General features: G+C 48.9%; 3 long non-coding RNA genes across 3 annotated transcripts; 1 reads left to right on the top strand and 2 right to left on the bottom strand.

Annotated features, from left to right (window-relative positions):
- Nucleotides 1-887: 887 nt before the first annotated feature.
- Nucleotides 888-7802, bottom strand: LOC146058686 (uncharacterized). Its single transcript, XR_014469899.1, has 4 exons — nucleotides 7708-7802; nucleotides 6759-6828; nucleotides 2811-2881; nucleotides 888-1679 (listed from the first exon to the last, which is right to left on the bottom strand). It is a non-coding gene; the product is annotated as an uncharacterized LOC146058686 (long non-coding RNA).
- Nucleotides 7803-8084: 282 nt separating this feature from the next.
- On the top strand, nucleotides 8085-10130 carry LOC146058685 (uncharacterized). Its single transcript, XR_014469898.1, has 3 exons — nucleotides 8085-8170; nucleotides 8983-9082; nucleotides 10092-10130. It is a non-coding gene; the product is annotated as an uncharacterized LOC146058685 (long non-coding RNA).
- An 8119-nt stretch (nucleotides 10131-18249) lies between these two features.
- Nucleotides 18250-20209, bottom strand: LOC146059468 (uncharacterized). The gene is made up of 3 exons (XR_014470246.1): nucleotides 19952-20209; nucleotides 19340-19439; nucleotides 18250-18325 (listed from the first exon to the last, which is right to left on the bottom strand). It is a non-coding gene; the product is annotated as an uncharacterized LOC146059468 (long non-coding RNA).
- Nucleotides 20210-20580: the final 371 nt, after the last annotated feature.

Here is a 20580-nt window from a genome sequence, read left to right as displayed (position 1 = left end):
AAATCCCACCTTGCGAATCAATGTCAATGGGTGTGTACGGCTACTCATCCATTCTTCGCAGCTGTGCGAGTATTTCGAAATCCCATCGTGACAGTCTCACCGTCGAATGATTTTTACACTGGGCACAAGTCTTCGCAGGCGCCGTGTAACCCTGGACTTAGTCGGCGGTGCGATGTAACAGACATATCCAGCCTGGAGCTGACGTCACACACCCTCCCCTAACATGCCTAGCGGTTTCCCAGACACTCGCAGCCAGTGGCGTAACAATAAATATTGCGCCCCCCCGCCGGGAAAAATTTAGCGCCCCCTTTACTCCCCCCCCCCCCCAGTTAAAACACCCCCCTAGGGAGCGGGCAGGGGGACCCGTGCGGCGCAGATGTACCTGCAGCGCTGTCAAGAAGCTGCGGTGAAAAGATTCCCTTCATCGCTGTGTACGGAGTTGGCGCCGTGTGACCGGGTCCCTGCAGTGTCTTGGAAATAAGAAGTCTGCCGGGCGGCGGCGCGGGAAGGGCTTCTGACTTTGAAACCAATGTCCGCACGCTGATTGGCTGAATCTCAGCCAATCAGCGTGCGGCCAGTGTTTTCGAAATCAGAAGCGCTTCCCGCGCCGCCGCCCGGCAGACTTCTTATTTCCAAGGCACTGCAGGGACCCGGTCACACGGCGCCAACTCCGTACACAGCGATGAAGGGAATCTTTTCACCGCAGCTTCTTGACACTTAGACAGCGCCGCAAGAACACCGGCACGGCCCCCCCTGCCTGCACCCTGCTGCCCGCACCCCGCTGCACCCACAAGGTTGGGGGGAGCTGGGGGCGTAACAATAGTGCTATAGTTACGCCACAGTCCCTCCCTCCAGTATTACAGATGCAGCAGGGAGGGAGTACACACCGGAATGAGATCCTGCCTCTCCGTGCGGGAGCCGGCGCCCACGCAGCCCCCGCTCCCCCAAGCAGTGGCGGGGGCTGCCTTACACAAGCTACGCCCTGCTCGCAGCGTTTTATTTCCAGCTTTTCTTAGCACTCCCACTAAATATCCGGTTTCCACCCCCAGACGCCTACTTCCTGTCAATCACCTTAGGAACGCAGGATGGCCTTGCGCATACGCGCTGTGCGAATCCACAGCCGTGCAAAACAGGCCTAAATCGGATCTACAACTCTCGATCTGGTTTGTAATCTGACATATGGAACCGTTTCACTTGCAGATAGGCGTCAGAAAATGCATTTTTCAAGAATATGGAAGCACTCAGGGGTGGTAATCCAGGACTCCTGCACCCGCGGGTCATGTGAGATGTTCCTCGGTGCGATAATGGTGTAGCTAATGTCATGTCAAAGAGGTCACGTAGGTAATATCTTGTGCCGATGCCATAAATGTCTTCTTAAAACAGAAGGTCTTCCCAATCCTTCCAGCGCAGTTCCCCATAACCTCCGTCACTGCCTGTCTGCCTGAGTAACTGACGTATATGATGGATCCTCTTCCATGTTGTTTCCAGTGTCTTTTTCTTCAACGCTTTGATAATGGCGGAAATAGTTACAGAAGTCCATCTCATCGTAGTCCTCGTCGTCTTCAGATTCCGAATCGTCGTTATAGAAGTCAATGGTGGCTTGTACGGGGAAACTGGCGAGAACGGTCTTCCCCATCTGCTGCAAATATTTCTCCTTCTTGGATTGGGGCATGTACAGCCTGTTCAATGCAGAGAGAGAGAGAACAATTTAAAAATATATATCAATTCCATCAGTAAATTCAATTTCAATGAAATCTACATTACTGACCCAGAGAGATAAAGTACTAGCCAATCAGCTCCTGTTCAAATGCAGCCTGTAATGTGGCAGTTAGGGGCTGATTGGCTAGTACTTTGGGATGTATGTGCTAACGGGTCTATGTATTGAAGAAACAAGTGCAGGGTGTGTGGTGTGGGACCCGCAGGAGTCCATACCTGCACTCATTATCTATATGCCCAACAGTGGCGTAACTAAGTTTTGGGCGCCCCCCCCCGCCGCCACCCCGCCAAGCACCCCCAATCCCCCGCCGCCCATGCAAACCCCCCCCCCAATCCCCCGCCACCCCGCCGCCCATGCAAACCCACCTCCCCCCCCCAATCCCCTGCAGCCTTACCTATCGCGCTGGTCCCGGCGGCTCCGTTCTTCTTCTGCTGAGGACCACCACAAAATGTAAGTCTGCGGGGGATTGGGGGGCGGGGGGTATCTATAGCACCGCAGCCCCCGGCGCCCCCACATGCACAGCACCCCCCCCCCGCGCGGTGGCGGGGGCTGCGGTGCTATAGTTACGCCGCTGATGCCCAAGATATATCCAGAATGCAATATAGGCACAGGCCAATGGGGTGATTCAGGTTGGTTTGCAAAAGCAAACTCCTTCTTTAATATACAAATCTCTGCTGCACTGCAGGTGGGGAGATGTAAAATGTGCAGAGAGAGTTAGATGTGGGGGAGTTATTTTGTTTCTGTGCAGGGTAAATACTGACTGCTTTATTCCTACACTGTAATATAGATATCAGTTTGAACACATCCCACCCAAATCTAACTCTCTCTCTGCACATGTTACATCTGCCCCACCTGCAGTGCAGAATGGTTTTGTCCATTAAAGGAGTTTGCTTTTGCAAACCAACCCGAATCATTTATATATGACATTTATACAGTATCTGGGGGTGCTAGGCGCGACCGCTGCTCCCATCTCCCCCTCCGTACACCAAGGGCCTGATTCAGCTCTGCACATTCACATATTACATTTATACAGTATCTGGCGGTGCTACCCGCATCCCCCCTCTGTGCACCAGGTGGGACACTCAGAACTTACCGCACTGGATGCTGAAATCCCAGCGCCCCCTTTGTCCCGGCAGCGCACTTATCACTATCTGCGGGGTCTCGCTGTAAATAGAAAAAAAAAAAAACAATAAAAAAATATTCAGCTAATAACACAAGCAGACTAGCATAAATGGCCACTCTCTTGCTTTTGTGGAACTACAAGACCCAGGATGCCCCAGAGGGCTTTTGCAACCTGCCTTAACTTTGATCTAGCACAGAAATTCTTCTATTGTGGTGGTGGGATTTGGTGTAATGGCTGCCAGACGGCTCCCCTACAGTCAGGATTCCGACAGTCATTACTCCGACGTTGGAATCCCGACTGCTCCCTCGTGTGGGTCCACGACCCCCATAGAGGGAGAATAAAATAGGTGGCCAGCGCAGCTCGCCGCCATGCCCGCAGTGTGGCCAGCGCAGCGAGCCTGCAAGGGGCTTCATTGCGCTCCCCCCGCTGTGCAGTCGGGATTCCGACATCGGAGAAATGACTGGCAGAATCCCGCCGGTCGGTGTGTCGTACCACACCCGGTGTAATCCCTGCTCTGGCTGTGGCTGTGTACCCATAATACAGCAGCCCCCGAGGCCTGGCTGCAGACACTATAGGGAAATCCTATTGTCTGCCTGTGAATTACACATCCTTTCTCTGTGTAATATCAGGGTGGGATACACACTACAAGCAATGCTTGTCCTATCTCCATTCACTAACACAATGGGATATCCCTTATCCAAGCTGTAATCAGCGGCAGGGTCACTTCCAGGGGGCGAATTACACAGAGGATAGATAGATAGATAGATAGATAGATAGATCACAAATGATAATCTGTGTACACACGCAGGGCCGTCTTTCCCATTGGGCTTAATGGGCAGTTGCCCAGGGGCCCGAGGATAGTAGGGGCCCACCACAATGGAGAAGATGGCACTGTCCTAGGGAAAGGCGGCAGGCGGTGTGTAGCGGGGATCCTGGCAGCGGCGGGTGGAGGGGACCCAGGCAGCGGGCGAAGTGTGCAGGGGACCCGGGCAGCGGGAGGCGTGTGCAGGAGACCCAGGCAGCGGGCGAAGTGTGCAGGGGACCCGGGCAGCGGGCGGCGTGTGCAGGAGACCCGGGCAGCGGGCGGCGTGTGCAGGGGACCCGGGCAGCAGCGTGTGGCAGGGTCCGTCCAGGAAGCGGAGACCTTGATGTAGTGCTGTCTGCCGCCGGCCAGGAAGCGCTGCTGTTCTGATTTTGAAAAGACTGGCCATATGCTGATTGGCCGGACGCTCAGCCAATCAGCGCAAAGCCATTCTTTCCAAAATCTGCAGCGCTTCCCGCACGGCGGCAAAAAGCACTACATCAAGGTCTGAGTTGCCGCTTCCTGGACGGACCTTTCCACCCACCGCTGCCCGGATCCCCGCCACCCGCTGCTGCTGCACATAGGTGAGGGGAGGGGGGTTGTGAAAGGAGGGGGATTTTGAGAGGGGAGGGGGGCCCTCAAATAATTTTGCCCAGGGGCCCATTATATTCTTAAAACGGCCCTGTACACACGCTTAGATTATTCCCTGTTTTTGATTCATTGTTGCTTATAGAAGCAAAATCGAATCAAAATGGAATGGTTGTTAAGATGCTTTCAATCTGCATTCGTTTCATTGCGCGCTCACGGTTTCGCTATATCGAAAAGAAAAATAGACTGTGCAGGCAAGGAAATGTCGAATGCGATCCAGTAAATCGAATGTGTACACTGTGCCTTGAATGTAAATTGAATTCGATATATCGAAATCGATATGGAATGCAAGTACAGATCTAATGCTAAATTGAATGGAAAGATCTAATGCCAAATCGAATCACACATTGAATCTAAAGCAAATCAAAGCGTGTGTACACACCAATAGATAGAGAGATAGGTACATAGACAGACAGACAGACAAAAATATGTTAAATTTGCCACCAGCTTGTTTTGTTTTTCTATTCGTATATATCATGCTATGCTAACTGGCATAGCGCTCAGCACCAGTCCAATAAAGGACATACGCATACCTCCCAACTGTCACGATTTTAGAGGGACAGTCCCGATTTTCGGGTCCTGTCCCGCTGTCCCACCCGCGGCAGGCATTGTCCCGCTGCGGGGGGTGGCAGTTGGGAGACCCCCCAATCTAGTAGAACAGACGCTGTACGCATGCGCACAGCGTCTATTCTCGTATGAAAATGAGGTTGCGGCTAATTAGCATAAGCCGCGTCCTCATTTGCATACGCCCGTCCCCTTTTCGGACACTCGCGCGGCGAGTGTCCCTATTTCTTCAGGCCAAAAGTTGGGAGGTATGCATACGTTGCTATGGGAGATAGCTTCCCTGGTGGATTTATCCATGCAGTAGATCAGGGTTGCCGACTTTTTAATGCTCCTCTCCGGGAGAAGCCCGGAGAGGAGACTTTCCTTACCCGATCGGGGGCGGGGCTTGACAGTGACGTCATTAAGCCCCGCCCCCACTACGGGAAATAGTAGAAATGACTGATATCCATGGAGGGGGCGGGGCTAAAATGACGCGATTGTGCCATTTTAGCTCCGTCCCCTCCTCGGAGACCCGCGGATTGCGGCATTTACATGCCGCGATTCGGGGAGTTCAGGGGGGTCCCCCAGATTCCGGGAGGGTTGCCCACCCCTCCGGGGGGCCGGGAGGGGGACCTGATTTTCGGGAGACTCCCGGGAATTCCGGGAGGGTCGGCAACCCTGCAGTAGATGGAGAGAGACTTTAGCTGGTGCTGTCGCTACTGGTGTAAATCCACTTTAATCAGATATTTTCATACAGATCAATAACCTCTGTTTCATCTTGCAAAAAATACAAAGAATTGTTACAGTGTAGAGAGATCAGTATCACCGGTGTACACACACAGGCTGAGGCTTTCCATACTGTCTCTTTACACCGGGACACTCATGGATTACACAGGTTCTGGGGATGGCTGACTTCAAATTTACATTTCCCCGTTCCATGAGTGTCCCGGATTAAAGGCATGGTGTGGTAAGTAATATATATTACTATTGTAAAGCGCAACGGAATCTGCTGCGCTATATAAGAAACTGTAAATAAATAAATAAAAAAAAAATATATATATATATCAAAAGATGGGGGGTTGTGACCTTTTCTGCGCTATAGGGTTAGCTGCACCTCTAACTACCTCGTTGTTAGTAGAGGTAAGAAATGAGTATAGAAAAAGGAAAAGTGTAGAGGTGCGCTAGTATAGGTTTCACCCAAATTTCATACACAATGGTGGAACAATATAAAATCATTTATTTTGTACAATAGTATAAAAACAATAAGTTCTCACACAAAAGATCATATCATAATAGGTACAATATTTGATACCACTTTTAACAAGTGTGTTTCCTGAAAAGACCCTACGCGTTTCGTCAGGTGGGTTAGGTGTATCTAGTCACACTCTGATTGACTAGACACACCTAACCCACCTGCAGAATTTTTATTCGGTGAAGTCATCAATCGGACTCTTTCTATCTACCCCCCAAGCTGAGGACACTCAGATAGCGAACACCCCTTCAATGGGACTGATTCTCTTTGGTCCATCCGGGACGAAACGCGTAGGGTCTTTTCAGGAAACACACTTGTTAAAAGTGGTATCAAATATTGTACCTATTATGATATGATCTTTTGTGTGAGAACTTATTGTTTTTATATAATTGTACAAAATAAATAATTTTATATTGTTCCACCATTGTGTATGAAATTTGGGTGAAACCGATACTAGCGCACCTCTACACTTTTCCTTTTTCCATAGATATATATATATATATACATACATACATACATACTGTACATGTTGCATCTAGTAGAAGTGACGGCTACCATACGTAATTCCCATTTACTGCAGTTTAGTCTTTTATAAATGCATTTATTTCGCTACAACTGCCACAAATAGATATCGTTGTAACATTGTCAGATGCGACGGAGCAATGGCACTTACCAGCCTCTGCTGCGCCTCCGAATCTCTGCCTCCAGACGGCGGCACCCAGGGTCTCCAGAGACTGGGGTTGCTGGTAAACAGAAGGAATGGCAATGATCAGAAATCTGCACAAATCATATTATTACCCTTTAACACTAAGTGGTATTTATCAAACTTGGAAAGAGATAAAACTGTGAGAGATAAAGTACCAGCCAATCAGCTCTGGACATTTAAAAAAAAAAAAAAAACAACTGTAAAATATGAGGTAGAAGTTCAGACCCATAGGAAAAATGATCAAATAAACATTTATATTAATATTTACACCTTCTTTTCTTATTGCCACAATACGCGTTGATAAGACATTATGGGGGGGATTAAACTAGCTGCGGGACAAATGAAATGTCACATGACGTTAGCGCCCTTTTTGGCGATCTGTGGCCAGAATTAAGGTCACTTTACACTGACTTTTATTACCAAAGGAGAGAGAAAGCCAGGGGGAGGGGGTGATTCGGCCGTCGCATCGGACCTGCTGCACATTTGGCTCCATGTGGTGCCTAGTGGAGGCGTCGGCCCTGGCTAGGGAACACTGAGATAGGATGTGCAAAATTACTGCTTGCCCTGGCAAAAACCCGGGTTTTTGCAGCAGTGAGAACGGGGTATAAATGAAAAAATGCCGTAAAAACCCCATTATTGGGTTTTGCACTGCATTAAGTAGACTATGGGCTTCTTAACGCGATCCAGCGCCGACACCATCTCTTGCGATAAGAGCTACCCATTGCTATACTAAGCGCATATGTTAGAGCATATGCATTTAGTATCATTGGCATAGGCGACATCCCTGTGTGTGAAAAATGACAGGAACTGATTGGCTGGAACTTCCACTTTATCTCTCTCCAAGGATTAGAGAGTAGTGGCTAGACTCCGATGTCTGGCTGCTACTCTCCGCCTTGTGCCCCACATAAGATTTTACCTGATTCGCTCTTTGCAGAGTTCTGTTTGTGTAAAACTCTTTCCCAAATGTAAATGGAAAATGTTTCTGTAAGGCTATGCTGTCAAGATGTCGGCATTATCAATGTCAACAGCAGGTCAACGATGATGATCTGTAAAAAAAAAAAAAATATTAACATGGTTAAAAATATCACCATCAATGTTGACACCTGCAAAATGTCAACACTGACAGAATTATGACCGCAGCAGTGTCGACATTTCCCCAGGGGGTTAGCAGCAGTGTTACATTACAGTTTTTCATTACAGACAGAAATTCTAGTGTCAACATGCTAAAAATGTTGACACATTCAATGTGGGCATTACAACCATATTGATGTGTATTAGGACGGCACGTGTTCTAAATCTGTGCTTTATTCCTAGGAGAGGATCCGTCTGCTGCTACTGTATGACGGCAAATTCCCTGGTCGGGGCTCACTCAGGTCTGTGTAAGTGGACATTTTTGTCTTCTTTTTACCCATAAACAAGTCCTTCTTGTCCCTATCTATCGCCACTTCATCTCTCTCCAAGCTTCGGTAACTCTCCCCCAAAGACCTCACCTACAAGCTCATTGTTTATCTAGTGCAGAGATGAATGTGCAGCATCAGGCTCCTGTCAATGTGAAGAAGCCGCCACTTCAGCCAGAGCAGCCCACATCTCCAAGACCCTTGGAGTGTTGGATTTGGTGGTCCAGCCCACAAAGCCACGCCCCTCCCAGCAAGCCTTACCCTGCATCGGGTGTCATTCGGGTATATGATGCCACCGCTTTATTAATACCTTAGTGATTATACCATCTCTGCACTAGCATGGATATTCTTAAAACCTGGACTGTCATACCCCTTTTACACTAGCAAGCCGGGTCACACCCAGCATTTTGTACCAGGCTTGCAAGCACTTTCACATTAACCGTCCGACCAGGCATAAAGCTGGGCGTGTGATGTCATCAGGAGGCGGTGCTGGGTGATGACAGCATCTCCCAGCGGCACCTTTACAGTGTAGTGAATGGGACCCAGGTCGCGTCGACCTGTTTACACAAGCGGCCCAGGTCCAACCCTGGTAGTTACCAGGGTTGGAGTTCCGGGTCAATCAACCCGGGATTTTGCGTTGCCACTAGCAAAAAAAACACCCCCGTGCTAGTGGCAAAAGGGTATTAGATTGCCACGAGGACCGCATTTGGAAACCACTGCAATAGGTTATAGAATATGTGCTACTTGTGTTCTCAGCCGTGAGCCATGACACATCTTCTTCTGTTCCATACCAGGCTGTCTGAGGTCACAGGATGGTAGAGAACTCCCCGTCCCCGCTGCCAGAGAGAGCCATATATGGATTTGTCCTCTACGTGGCGTCTCAGTGTGGATTTAGTGAGTATTGGTGACATGAGAACTATACTAATGACCAATCGGGGCTATGGGATCCGGAATGTCATTCAGGCTGCGTCATCTCTGCACGCTGCAATCAGACGCAAGAGGGAAACATTACGGGGGGGGGGGGGGGCGTATATACAAACTGTCATCGATTAACTTATATTACACTCTTACACTTTGCTCTTCCGATTGGTTTTATCCAACCAAGCGCAGTTACCGAAGAGCAATTAAAGTGATACCGAAGATAATGCCGCCTTGCTGAACACCCGCCCCATCGCTCTGGAAGTCCATACTTGCTTTCAGATGCCCACTATCCACCCAATTGGTGGTGGGCATGTAACGTCAGCCATCCGCTTAGAGCTGGCATCCCCACGCCTGTGTTCGCAGGGGAATGCTCAGCGGTTTTATGTGGATGCCCATATAATACTCGGTGTTCCCCAGCCGCCGCCCCCCAGCCCTCTCTTCCTGGGAGTGAGCAGGAGAGTTGGGTCGGGAGGGAGTTTGCCCGTGTGCTGAGGAGTTATCGGTTATCTCCACATTATACCAAGAAGTCTGCTGCATAGCCGCTTTTGAGACTCATCTTGGTCTGGGAAAGCAAGGTCTGAACATAGGGGACCCAGTAGGTGAGAAGCGTGTTCTTTGCAGCCACAGCGGCACTGGCTACGAACCGCTTGAGCCCACAGCCCAAGTGGATAGGAGAGTTAGGGGAACGTGGGGTGGAATGTGATGCTGAACTAACTATGACATTTTTGTTTAAAGGGTTGTGATTGGCATCTTGGACCGATAGCTTTACAATGGTAATAGGAATAAATGTAACCCAGGCTGGTTCTGCGTTTCTGTTGCTGGTCATTATATGGTCAAAGCCGCTGACACATCTCCCCCATTGTGGGAAATACCAGAGGGACTAATATCTTGGTGGGCCCAATTCATGGCTCTAGTCTCCTATGTCCTATGACTGGTCCAGGGCTACTTGTGTCCTTCATGCCTCTCTCTTGTTGTCTTCCAGTCCTATATCTGACGTGGGCTTTCATTCCTGAGTCGTGGTATCATGGTTGCCGACTCTCCCGGAATGTCCGTGAGACTCCCGGAATTCTGGGACATCTCACGGACTCCCGGAAGAGGCCCCCTTTCTCCCGCAGCTTCTGCTTCGCCTCCGCGAAGTGTACTGCGCATGCGCGTCGGCGCCGTCACCGCTGCCAGACTAAGTTGAACTGCGCGTATTTATTCACTGGCACCGGGGAGAGACCGCTGCCGGGTGGCCGCAGGATGGAGGAGATGCCGTGGGTTGTTGCCATGCTGCCGGCAGGGGGTGCGGCTGGGGAAACCCCTGATTAGCTGCACCTTGGAGGAGATCGAGTAGTTTTTCAGTCTGCAGAGGAGGTAATAGATGGGGAGGTATGTCATACCGGCACTTTGACTGCTGTGCCGTTTCCAAACCCCCACCAGGTCGGCTCACCCCTGCGGCTGCCTGACAAGAAAATTCACATTAACTGAAATCCCAGCAAGCAGCCGCAGCAATGGAGAGAAAGTCGTCAGCATTACCTGAGCACTACAGGCTGTCTCTCTCTTGTGTAGCTCCGCCCCCTCCCCCAGCAGGTCTCTCAATCCTGGCAGTTGCTGATGCTGTGCAAGGAGGATGGGGAAACTTCCGGCAGCTGCCGTGCCACCCGGGCCCTGATATCAAGTGGGAGGAGTTGGTATGCAGCTCGAGGCGAAGCTAGTGATGTTCTGCTTGGAGGTGGACTCAGCTCTCCCATAGCGCCGGAGCTGCAACATGCACAGTGGTCAGTAGTGCCTGGGGTGATGCTGCTGTCCATGATGGGGCACCAGGGTGTGTCCCCTCATTCTGGGGGGGGGGGTTGATTGTTCTCAGTGATGGGCATCCTTTCTTCCACCTGACAGATACCCCTACTCCTCAGAGCTCACTTAGCCTTCCTTGTGCCACCATTAGCTTTCTGTGCCCACCTCACCCCTCCCTGTGCCACCCACAACTTACCATTCCCTGTGCTGACTGTATCCCTTCCTTTCCCCTCACAATTCACCATCAACTCATCACTCAGTCATTAAAAATACAAATATATATTTTTAGAGGGTGTAGTGAGATTTATTTTGGGACTCCCGCCTCATAGCAGCTGCACACATATACTGTAGTTAGAGGTTCCGGGCCATGTCTGTCCATATGTGCCCCTTGCCATCTGTCTATATGTGCCCCCCTTCTCTCTGTCTACACCCCCATATAATGCTCTGTCTTTTTATCTGTCTGTCTATGTCTCCTACCCCTCCTGTCTGTCAGTCTATGCACCCTCCCTTCTGTCCATCAGTGCACCCTCCCATTTGTCTGTCTGTCCATCTATGCCCCCATATTATACTCCACTCATTCCATTAATCTTGAAGGTGTAGCTTCCTGCTTCACTTTGGTAATAAGGATCATAGGTCACTGATTATACTACATCGCCCCATATATATCAAAATTTCAGATGTAGTTCTCTGTCATTTGCAGAGGAATCTAAATAAATGGCATTTCTTATGACCATGAAATACTGAGATATGTCTATGACTGAATAACGTAGTGTACATTTCCCATCAAGTGAGGAATCATGAGAGACTACTTTTGGTAAAAATTGGGGTACTGTCCGAAGGACAGCCCTATCATCATGAATTATAAGGAAGGGAGACTTGCAGGACAATGCTCCCAACTCCGATACTCTTTTTGCTGATGCCACTGCCAACAGAAATACCAGTTTCCATGTAAGGAATTTAAGGTCAGCCGAACTTAACGGCTCAAAAGGCGCCTTTTGAAGGCACTCCAGAACCAGAGATAAATCCCATGGTGCTACTGGTTGTTTGTAGGGAGGTTTCAATCGAGAAACCCCCTGTAGGAAGGTCTGTACTTCCGGTAACAATGCTATCCTTTTTTGGAAATAAATTGACAAGGCCGAGATCTGCACTTTGAGTGACTGAAGGCTTAACCCAGAGGAAAAGCCATCCTGCAAAAACTCCAACAATTTAGCCAATCTAAATCGCGATGTATGAGATTTCTGCCTCTCACACCATCGAATATAGGTCTTCCAGACCCTATAATAATTTGCAGAAGACACTGATTTTCTAGCTTTAATCATAGTGTTAACCACAGCCTCTGAGAACCCTTTGTTCTTCTTGTTTCAACAACCAAGCCTTCAAATTTAACCGAGCTGAATCCAGATGGTTGAACGGTCCTTGGTTTAGGAGGTCTGACCTCAGAGGTAGATGCCACGAGTCCACAGACAATCTCTGAAGCCTCGAGTACCAGGACCTCTTTGGCCAATCTGGGGCCACTAAAATCACCGGGATTGCTTGGGCCCGTATCTTTTTCAGAACTCTTGCCAGCATTGGGACTGGCGGAAAAACATAAAGAAGATTCCCCTCCCAGGGTATGGTCATAGCATCCACCGCTTCTGCCAGTGGATCCCTCGTCCTGGCATAGAACCTGGGTACCTGATGGTTGAACCTGGATGCCATCAGGTCCACCTCCGGAGTTCCCCATTTCAGTGTAATCTGATAAAATACTTGTGGGTTCAGGCTCCATTCTCCTTCCATCAGCTCCTCCCTGCTCAGGAAGTCGGCCTCTATATTCTCCACTCCTGGTATGAATATCGCTGATAACGCTGGAACATTCTGTTCCGCCCAGCTGAAAATCCGGGACACCTCCCACATAGCCAGTTTGCTGCGTGTGCCTCCCTGGTGATTCAGATATGCCACAGCTGTGGCGTTGTCGGTCTGAATCCTTAAAGGGAGCCCTTGCAATCTTTCTCCCGCCAGAGAAATCACCTTCCACACAGCTCTCAGTTCCAAGATGTTGATCGGTAAGGTAGACTCCTCCGAAGTCCACAAGCCCTGCAGACGCAGGTCCAAGACCACTGCCCCCCAGCCCCTGAGGCTGGCATCTGTAGTGACTACCAGCCAGCTCCAGGACTGCAGGGACCGGCACCACTGAAGGGAATCCACCTCCGTCCACCATTTCAGGGAAGATCGAGTTTCTGGAGACAACACCATTTGTTCTGACTTCATGGTCTGAGTATTTCCTGACCAGGCTGTCAGAATGTTCCACTGGAACACACGAGAGTGGAACCTGGCGAACTGTAACGTCTCGAAAGACGCCACCATCTTCCCCAGCAGTTTGAGGCACCTCCATACTGATGTGCTCCGAGACCCGAGGATCTCCTGTACCAAGGCAGCCAGATCCCTGGCCTTTGCCTCTGGTAGAAATACCCGATGTAGGTGGGTATCCAGCACGACTCCCAAGAATTGGAGTCTCTGTGACGGCACCAACTGAGACTTTTGTAAATTTAAAAGCCAGCCGTGAGCTTGCAAAAACCCGATGGCTTCTGCCAAGTGACTCTTCAACTTTTCTGCTGACTCTGCTTTGAACAGCAGGTCGTCCAAATATGGAATCACCGTGATTCCCCTCAGTCGAAGCGCTGCCGCCATTACTGACATTATTTTGGTGAATACCCTTGGCGCTGTGGCCAGACCGAAGGGCAACGCCTGGAATTGCAAATGCAGGTCTCCTATTGCAAACCTCAATAGAGCCTGATGTTCTGGGTGGATGGGAACATGAAGGTATGCGTCCTGGACATCCATGGACGCCAAAAATTCTCCCTGGTCCAGGCTTAGCAGCACCGACCGTAGAGACTCCATTTTGAAATGGTCTACCCACAAATGGACATTCAATGACTTTAAGTTTAGGATCGGCCTGAAAGACCCATCTGGTTTGGGCACGAAAAACAGGGTGGAATAAAAGCCTTTTTTTTCACTCCGCTCTGGGGACCGGGACTACCACGCCCTTCTCTAAGAGAGAGTGAGCCGCTCCCAAAAGAGCCGTACGGAGCCGAGCCTCCTTTGGTAGTGGTGTGGGAATGAATCTTCTCGGCGGAAGACCCTTGAAGGGAATTCTGTAACCCTGGGATACAATTTTTAACACCCAAGGATCCCGGTCTAACAATGCCCATGCGTCTCTGAACCCTGTCAGACGTCCCCCCACCTTGACCACCGCCGGGCAAAACCCTTGGTAGTCATGCGGAGGGTTTGTCCTCTCCTTTTGTGTTTGGTTTCTTATTAAAGGAACCAAATTTAGACTTTGAGGCCTTGCCCCTGGAGGACTGAAACTTTCCCCTAAAAGACTGCCCTCGAAAGGACGCACCTCCTCTAGGGGAGGGCCAAAAGGACAGCCTGAAAGCAGAAAACCTTGATGTCTGCTTGGCTGCAGGAGCTGGCAGAAAGGTACTTTTGCCACCTGTGGCCTGCTTGATAATCTCCTCCAGTTCTGAACCAAATAACAGCTTTCCTTTTTTTTTTTAACATATTTTTTATTGTTTCCGTTTTAAGACATTAGTACATACGACAGGGGTATACATTTCCCTGTAAACATTTGATACAAGACAATACACAACCTATCCACAAACAACAACAGTAACAACATCAAAAAGAAAAAAAAAAAAAATTACAAATCTCGACAGTCAAGTTTGCTTGACATATATAGTCAGCTCTATACATTTGTATTTATACTTTCGGGGTAGAGAGGGCTGGAGAGGGGAAGGTAGAAGTTAGGTATGCCTCCTCACTTTCCTGGTATCTAGGTTTCTCTCTGAGTTTCTATATTCATCTATATTTACTGGTGGTATTATGTTAAAATTTCCTTTAACCCCTTCACGACATTGCCTTTTAAGGTAATTTTTTTTTTTTTTTTTCCTCCTTGCGTTCAAATAAGCGTAACTTTTTTAATTTTCCAGCTATATAGACACATGAGGGCTTTTTTTTTGCGGGACAAGTTGTACTTTGTAATGGTACCATTTACTATACCGTATAATATTCTGGGGAATCAGGAAATAATTCAATGTGGGGTAAAAAAAAAAAAAAACCGCCATTGCACAATTTTGCGCTGGTTACGGTTTTTTGGGAGTTCATAGTTCGTTTAAAATGATGGGTTATCTTTATTCTATGGGTCGTTACGATTCTGGCGATACCAAACTTATATAGTTTTCGTTATGTTTTACCACTAAAAAAAAAATCGCAACTTTTACGGTTTTTCTAATTTGCGTTGCGTCGCCATGTTCTGCGGCTTATAACTTTTTTATTTTTCCACCTACGGACCTGGGTGAGGGCTCATTTTTTGCGGGCTGAAGTGTACTTTTTAATTAATACCATTATGGGATATGGGCGACTTTCTGATCTCTTTTAGTTATTTTTTTTTGGGTACGCGATGCGACCAAAAAACGTAGTTTTGGCGTTGGGGATTATTTTCCGTTTACGCCTTTAACCGTGCGGGATAACTAATGTTATATTTTAATAGATCGGACTTTTAGGAACGCGGCGATACCAAATATGTTTATTTTTTTTATTTTTTATTTATTTTTATTTGGGAAATGGGGAAAGGGGGGTGATTTGAACTTTTAATATTTTTTTTTTTTTTTTTTTTTTTAAACTTTATTTTTTTTTTTTTTTACTTTTACTACAAGGCCCCCTAGTGTACTTGACCACTAGGGGGCGCGATCGCCTGTACTAGGTTCAGCCATAGAGCTCTATGGCTGAACGTAGTGATTTTATGCACTTCCTATTACATCCTGCCTGAGGCAGGATGTAGTAGGTATGCATACACGGCCAGCACAGGGGTCTACATTAGACCCCTGGCTACCATGGCAACCGATCGGCACCCTCCGATCTCGCTGCGGGGGGCCCCGATCGGCGCCGGAGGGGGGCGCCCCCCCTTAGATCAGCTATTTAAGCACTGCGGGCGCTTTGCCCGCGGTGCTTAAAGGGTTAAACGGCCACGAACGGCGAACTCGCCGCTCGTGGCCGTGAGAGCAGGGACCTGGCTGTAATATACAGCCATTACCTGCTCTCTTTCAAGCCAGCTCACTCCGTGAGCTGGCTTGATTTCCCTGCAACGGACATATGACGTATATATACGTCATATGTCGTGAAGGGGTTAAAAGCTAATGCCTCTAAGGCCTTCTTAGACTCATTATCTGCCTCCCAAGCCTTAAGCCAGAGCACTCTCCTGGCATTTACAGACACTGTGGAAACTCTGGCAGCCATTTTGAGAGCTTCCTCCTCAGCCTCCAGTACATACATCCAGTTGCTTTAAGCTTCTCCGCAAGCAATAACACACAAGGGTCAGCATGTAAAATAGTGCACAAATCACTTGCCCACACAATCATGGCCTTAGAGACCCAGGCTGAAGCAATCAGAGGGCATAGGGTGTATCCCACCCCTTCAAATATTGCCTTGAGGTTACCCTCCAGCTTTTTGTCTACGGGGTCCTTAAAAGCTGCTCCCCCTTGCACTGGTAGCACAGTGGCTTTTGACAAACGTGCCACAGAAGCATCTACCACTGGAACTTTCTCCCAGAGATCTGCATGAGCCTCAGGCATGGGGTATAAACTGAGGAATCTCTTTGGCATTTGCAGCCTTTTATCGGGCATTTTCCACGCTCCTTCCAATAAATCCTGTAAACCTTCATCTGCCGGGAAGGTAACAGCTTCCTTACGCTGCCGTTTAAACACACCTCTTGCAGGAGTTTTATCTTCCACAGACAAATTCAAAGCCTGTTTAACAGCAGTGATCAAATCCTCCACCCCTGCGGCTGAGGAATCCTCAAAATCATCACCCTGCTCCCAGGGAATGTCTGCATATGCTCCATCCTCATCATCAACCACTAAAGGCACTGAATAAGACCTTTTAGGGGTCCCCACAGTATCAACATCAATCTTGTCTAGCAATTCACTAAACCTGTTAATCCCCTTAGCAGTATCCTGCATGACCTGTAGAAAACCAGGATCTGCCTGGGTCAGAGGCAAGGTGCCAGAGGACAGCTGAGATGATGACATAGGTCTCTGAGAATCTACCAAGACATTACTCTGTCTGTCCAGCAATTGCACTAAAGCATTTACAGACCTGCCCAGGGCACTGGCCCACGCGGGTTCCAATTGCTCTACCCTCTGGGGCTCACTCCCCATGGGTTTCACAGCAGCGCAAGAATTACACAAGCCCCCTTTGGTCATCTGCTCAGGGACAAATTTCAGTGCACAAACACTGCAAGCGCTCAATGTATCTGGGGCTCCCTCCCCCAAAACCACAGACTGATGCACAGACATGATGTTCACAAATAACACAGTCACAGCGCAAAATGTACAGGCGTTTATCACAGAGCCAATGTACTCAGTCACTTAGCTGTCTGTAGTCTTCAGAATGGGGAAAACGATGCCAAGGAAATCCAATCACTCTGTCAGGATCTGTTAGCCAGCTCAGCTCCGCTGCAAGCGTTCCGAATGGCGCCAAAAACAGAGTGAGGGAAGAGACCAAGTCCCTGCTGCTGCGGGGTCCGTGACTTTTGGCGCCAACCACCCCCAGACAGCCGCTCCCATTGCAGGATCTCCTAGTTCCAGTATCTCCCCCTCCACTGGGGACCACTTGGAACATGCCTGTAACACACTGCTGTCCTCTCATCTAGGAGCTCAGTGTGTAAGCTCCGCAGAAAATGGCCGCCGCCATCACAGAGCGCCTGTCCCCTATGATCCCCACCTAGCGTGAAGCCGGTTTCAGAGCGCTCCGGAGCCCAGGCAGCTTCTTAAAAGAAGCTGTAAGCGCTGCACAGGGAGGCCAGACAGCGTCTCCCTTGTGCACAGCGAGCTGACAGGACGCGCTTCTGTCAGCTCCTGCTGCGCAAGCAGTGTGAGGATTCACTAATGAGAATCCTCACACTGTGCCTACCTAACTAGTGTAAAAGTTAATAAAATAATAAAAAACCCTAACTAACACTAATCCTTCCGCTGCTCCCGCAGCCCTTTAGAATAGCACCCACTCCAGTGGGCACCTAACACGAACTGAAGAGTCTGGGATGCAGAAGGGAGGAGCCTACCCTCCAAAAGCTTTAGGATAGGTGCCTGGCTCCTGTGGACCCTCCTACATACCAATGTTGAGCTGTGTCACCAGGACCATTGAAAGAGAAATGTAGACAGTGGAAAGGGTGGATAGGTACAAAAAGTTGACGGAGTCAGAAGGTCTACACAATTTCGAATTAAACACTTTGTCTATTGGCCTTTTAAGCATGTTGACTTACTGCATGTTGACCACATATATATATATACTGTATTGTCTGCCTCATAACTACATACGTGTACAGTACTTACTTCTGGGGCCAGTAAGTCAGTCCTAACAAATGTAACCACGACTCAGGAATGAAAGCCCACGTCAGATATAGGACTGGAAGACAACAAGAGAGAGGCATGAAGGACACAAGTAGCCCTGGACCAGTCAAAGGACATAGGAGACTAGAGCCATGAATTGGGTCCACCAAGATATTAGTCCCTCTGGTATTTCCCACAATGGGGGAGATTTGTCAGCGGCTTTGACCATATAATGACCAGCAGCAGAAAGGCAGAACCAGCCTGGGTTACATTTATTCCTATTACCATTGTAAAGCTATCGGTCCAAGATGCCAATCACAGCCCTTTAAACAGAAATGTCAGAGTTCGTTTAGCATCACATTCCACCCCACGTTCCTCTAACTCTCCTATCCACTTGGGCTGTGGGGTCAAGCGGTTCCTAGCCAGTGCCGCTGTGGCTGCAAAGAACACGCTTCTCACCTACTGGGTCCCCTATGTTCAGACCTTGCTTTCCCAGACCAAGATGAGTCTCAAAAGCGGCTATGCAGCAGACTTCTTGGTATAATGTGGAGATAACCGATAACTCCTCAGCACACGGGCAAACTCCCTCCCGACCCAACTCTCCTGCTCACTCCCAGGAAGAGAGGGCTGGGGGGCGGCGGCGGCTGTGGAACACCGAGTATTATATGGGCATCCACATAAAACCGCTGAGCATTCCCCTGCGAACACAGGCGTGGGGATGCCAGCTCTAAGCGGATGGCTGACGTTACATGCCCACCACCAATTGGGTGGATAGTGGGCATCTGAAAGCAAGTATGGACTTCCAGAGCGATGGGGCGGGTGTTCAGCAAGGCGGCATTATCTTCGGTATCACTTTAATTGCTCTTCAGTAACTGCGCTTGGTTGGATAAATCCAATCGGAAGAGCAAAGTGTAAGAGTGTAATATAAGTTAAATCGATGACAGTTTGTATAGACTCCCCCCCCCCCCCCCCGTAATGTTTCCCTCTTGCGTCTGATTACAGCGTGCAGAGATGACGCAGCCTGAATGACATTCCGGATCCCATAGCCCCGATTGGTCATTAGTATAGTTCCCATGTCACCAATACTCACTAAATCCACACTGAGACGCCACGTAGAGGACAAATCCATATATGGCTCTCTCTGGCAGCGGGGACGGGGAGTTCTCTACCATCCTGTGACCTCAGACAGCCTGGTATGGAACAGAAGAAGATGTGTCATGGCTCACGGCTGAGAACACAAGTAGCACATATTCTATAACCTATTGCAGTGGTTTCCAAATGCGGTCCTCGTGGCAATCTAATACCCTTTTGCCACTAGCACGGGGGTGTTTTTTTTGCTAGTGGCAACGCAAAATCCCGGGTTGATTGACCCGGAACTCCAACCCTGGTAACTACCAGGGTTGGACCTGGGCCGCTTGTGTAAACAGGTCGACGCGACCTGGGTCCCATTCACTACACTGTAAAGGTGCCGCTGGGAGATGCTGTCATCACCCAGCACCGCCTCCTGATGACATCACACGCCCAGCTTTATGCCTGGTCGGATGGTTAATGTGAAAGTGCTTGCAAGCCTGGTACAAAATGCTGGGTGTGACCCGGCTTGCTAGTGTAAAAGGGGTATGACAGTCCAGGTTTTAAGAATATCCATGCTAGTGCAGAGATGGTATAATCACTAAGGTATTAATAAAGCGGTGGCATCATATACCCGAATGACACCCGATGCAGGGTAAGGCTTGCTGGGAGGGGCGTGGCTTTGTGGGCTGGACCACCAAATTCAACACGCCAAGGGTCTTGGAGATGTGGGCTGCTCTGGCTGAAGTGGCGGCTTCTTCACATTGACAGGAGCCTGATGCTGCACATTCATCTCTGCACTAGATAAACAATGAGCTTGTAGGTGAGGTCTTTGGGGGAGAGTTACCGAAGCTTGGAGAGAGATGAAGTGGCGATAGATAGGGACAAGAAGGACTTGTTTATGGGTAAAAAGAAGACAAAAATGTCCACTTACACAGACCTGAGTGAGCCCCGACCAGGGAATTCGCCGTCATACAGTAGCAGCAGACGGATCCTCTCCTAGGAATAAAGCACAGATTTTGAACACGTGCCGTCCTAATACACATCAATATAGTTGTAATGCCCACAATGAATGTGTCAACATTTTTAGCATGTTGACTTTAGAATTTCTGTCTGTAATGAAAAACTGTAATGTAACACTGCTGCTAACCCCCCGGGGAAATGTCGACACTGCTGCGGTCATAATTCTGTCAGTGTTGACATTTTGCAGGTGTCAACATTGATGGTGATATTTTTAACCATGTTAATATTTTTTTTTTTACA

Source organism: Crinia signifera, chromosome 2 (genome assembly GCF_055691185.1).
Source record: "Crinia signifera chromosome 2, ASM5569118v1, whole genome shotgun sequence".
NCBI classification, from domain to species: Eukaryota; Metazoa; Chordata; class Amphibia; order Anura; family Myobatrachidae; genus Crinia; species Crinia signifera.
Note: the sequence above shows the minus strand (reverse complement) of the source record. Positions and strands in the feature narration are given on the sequence as shown.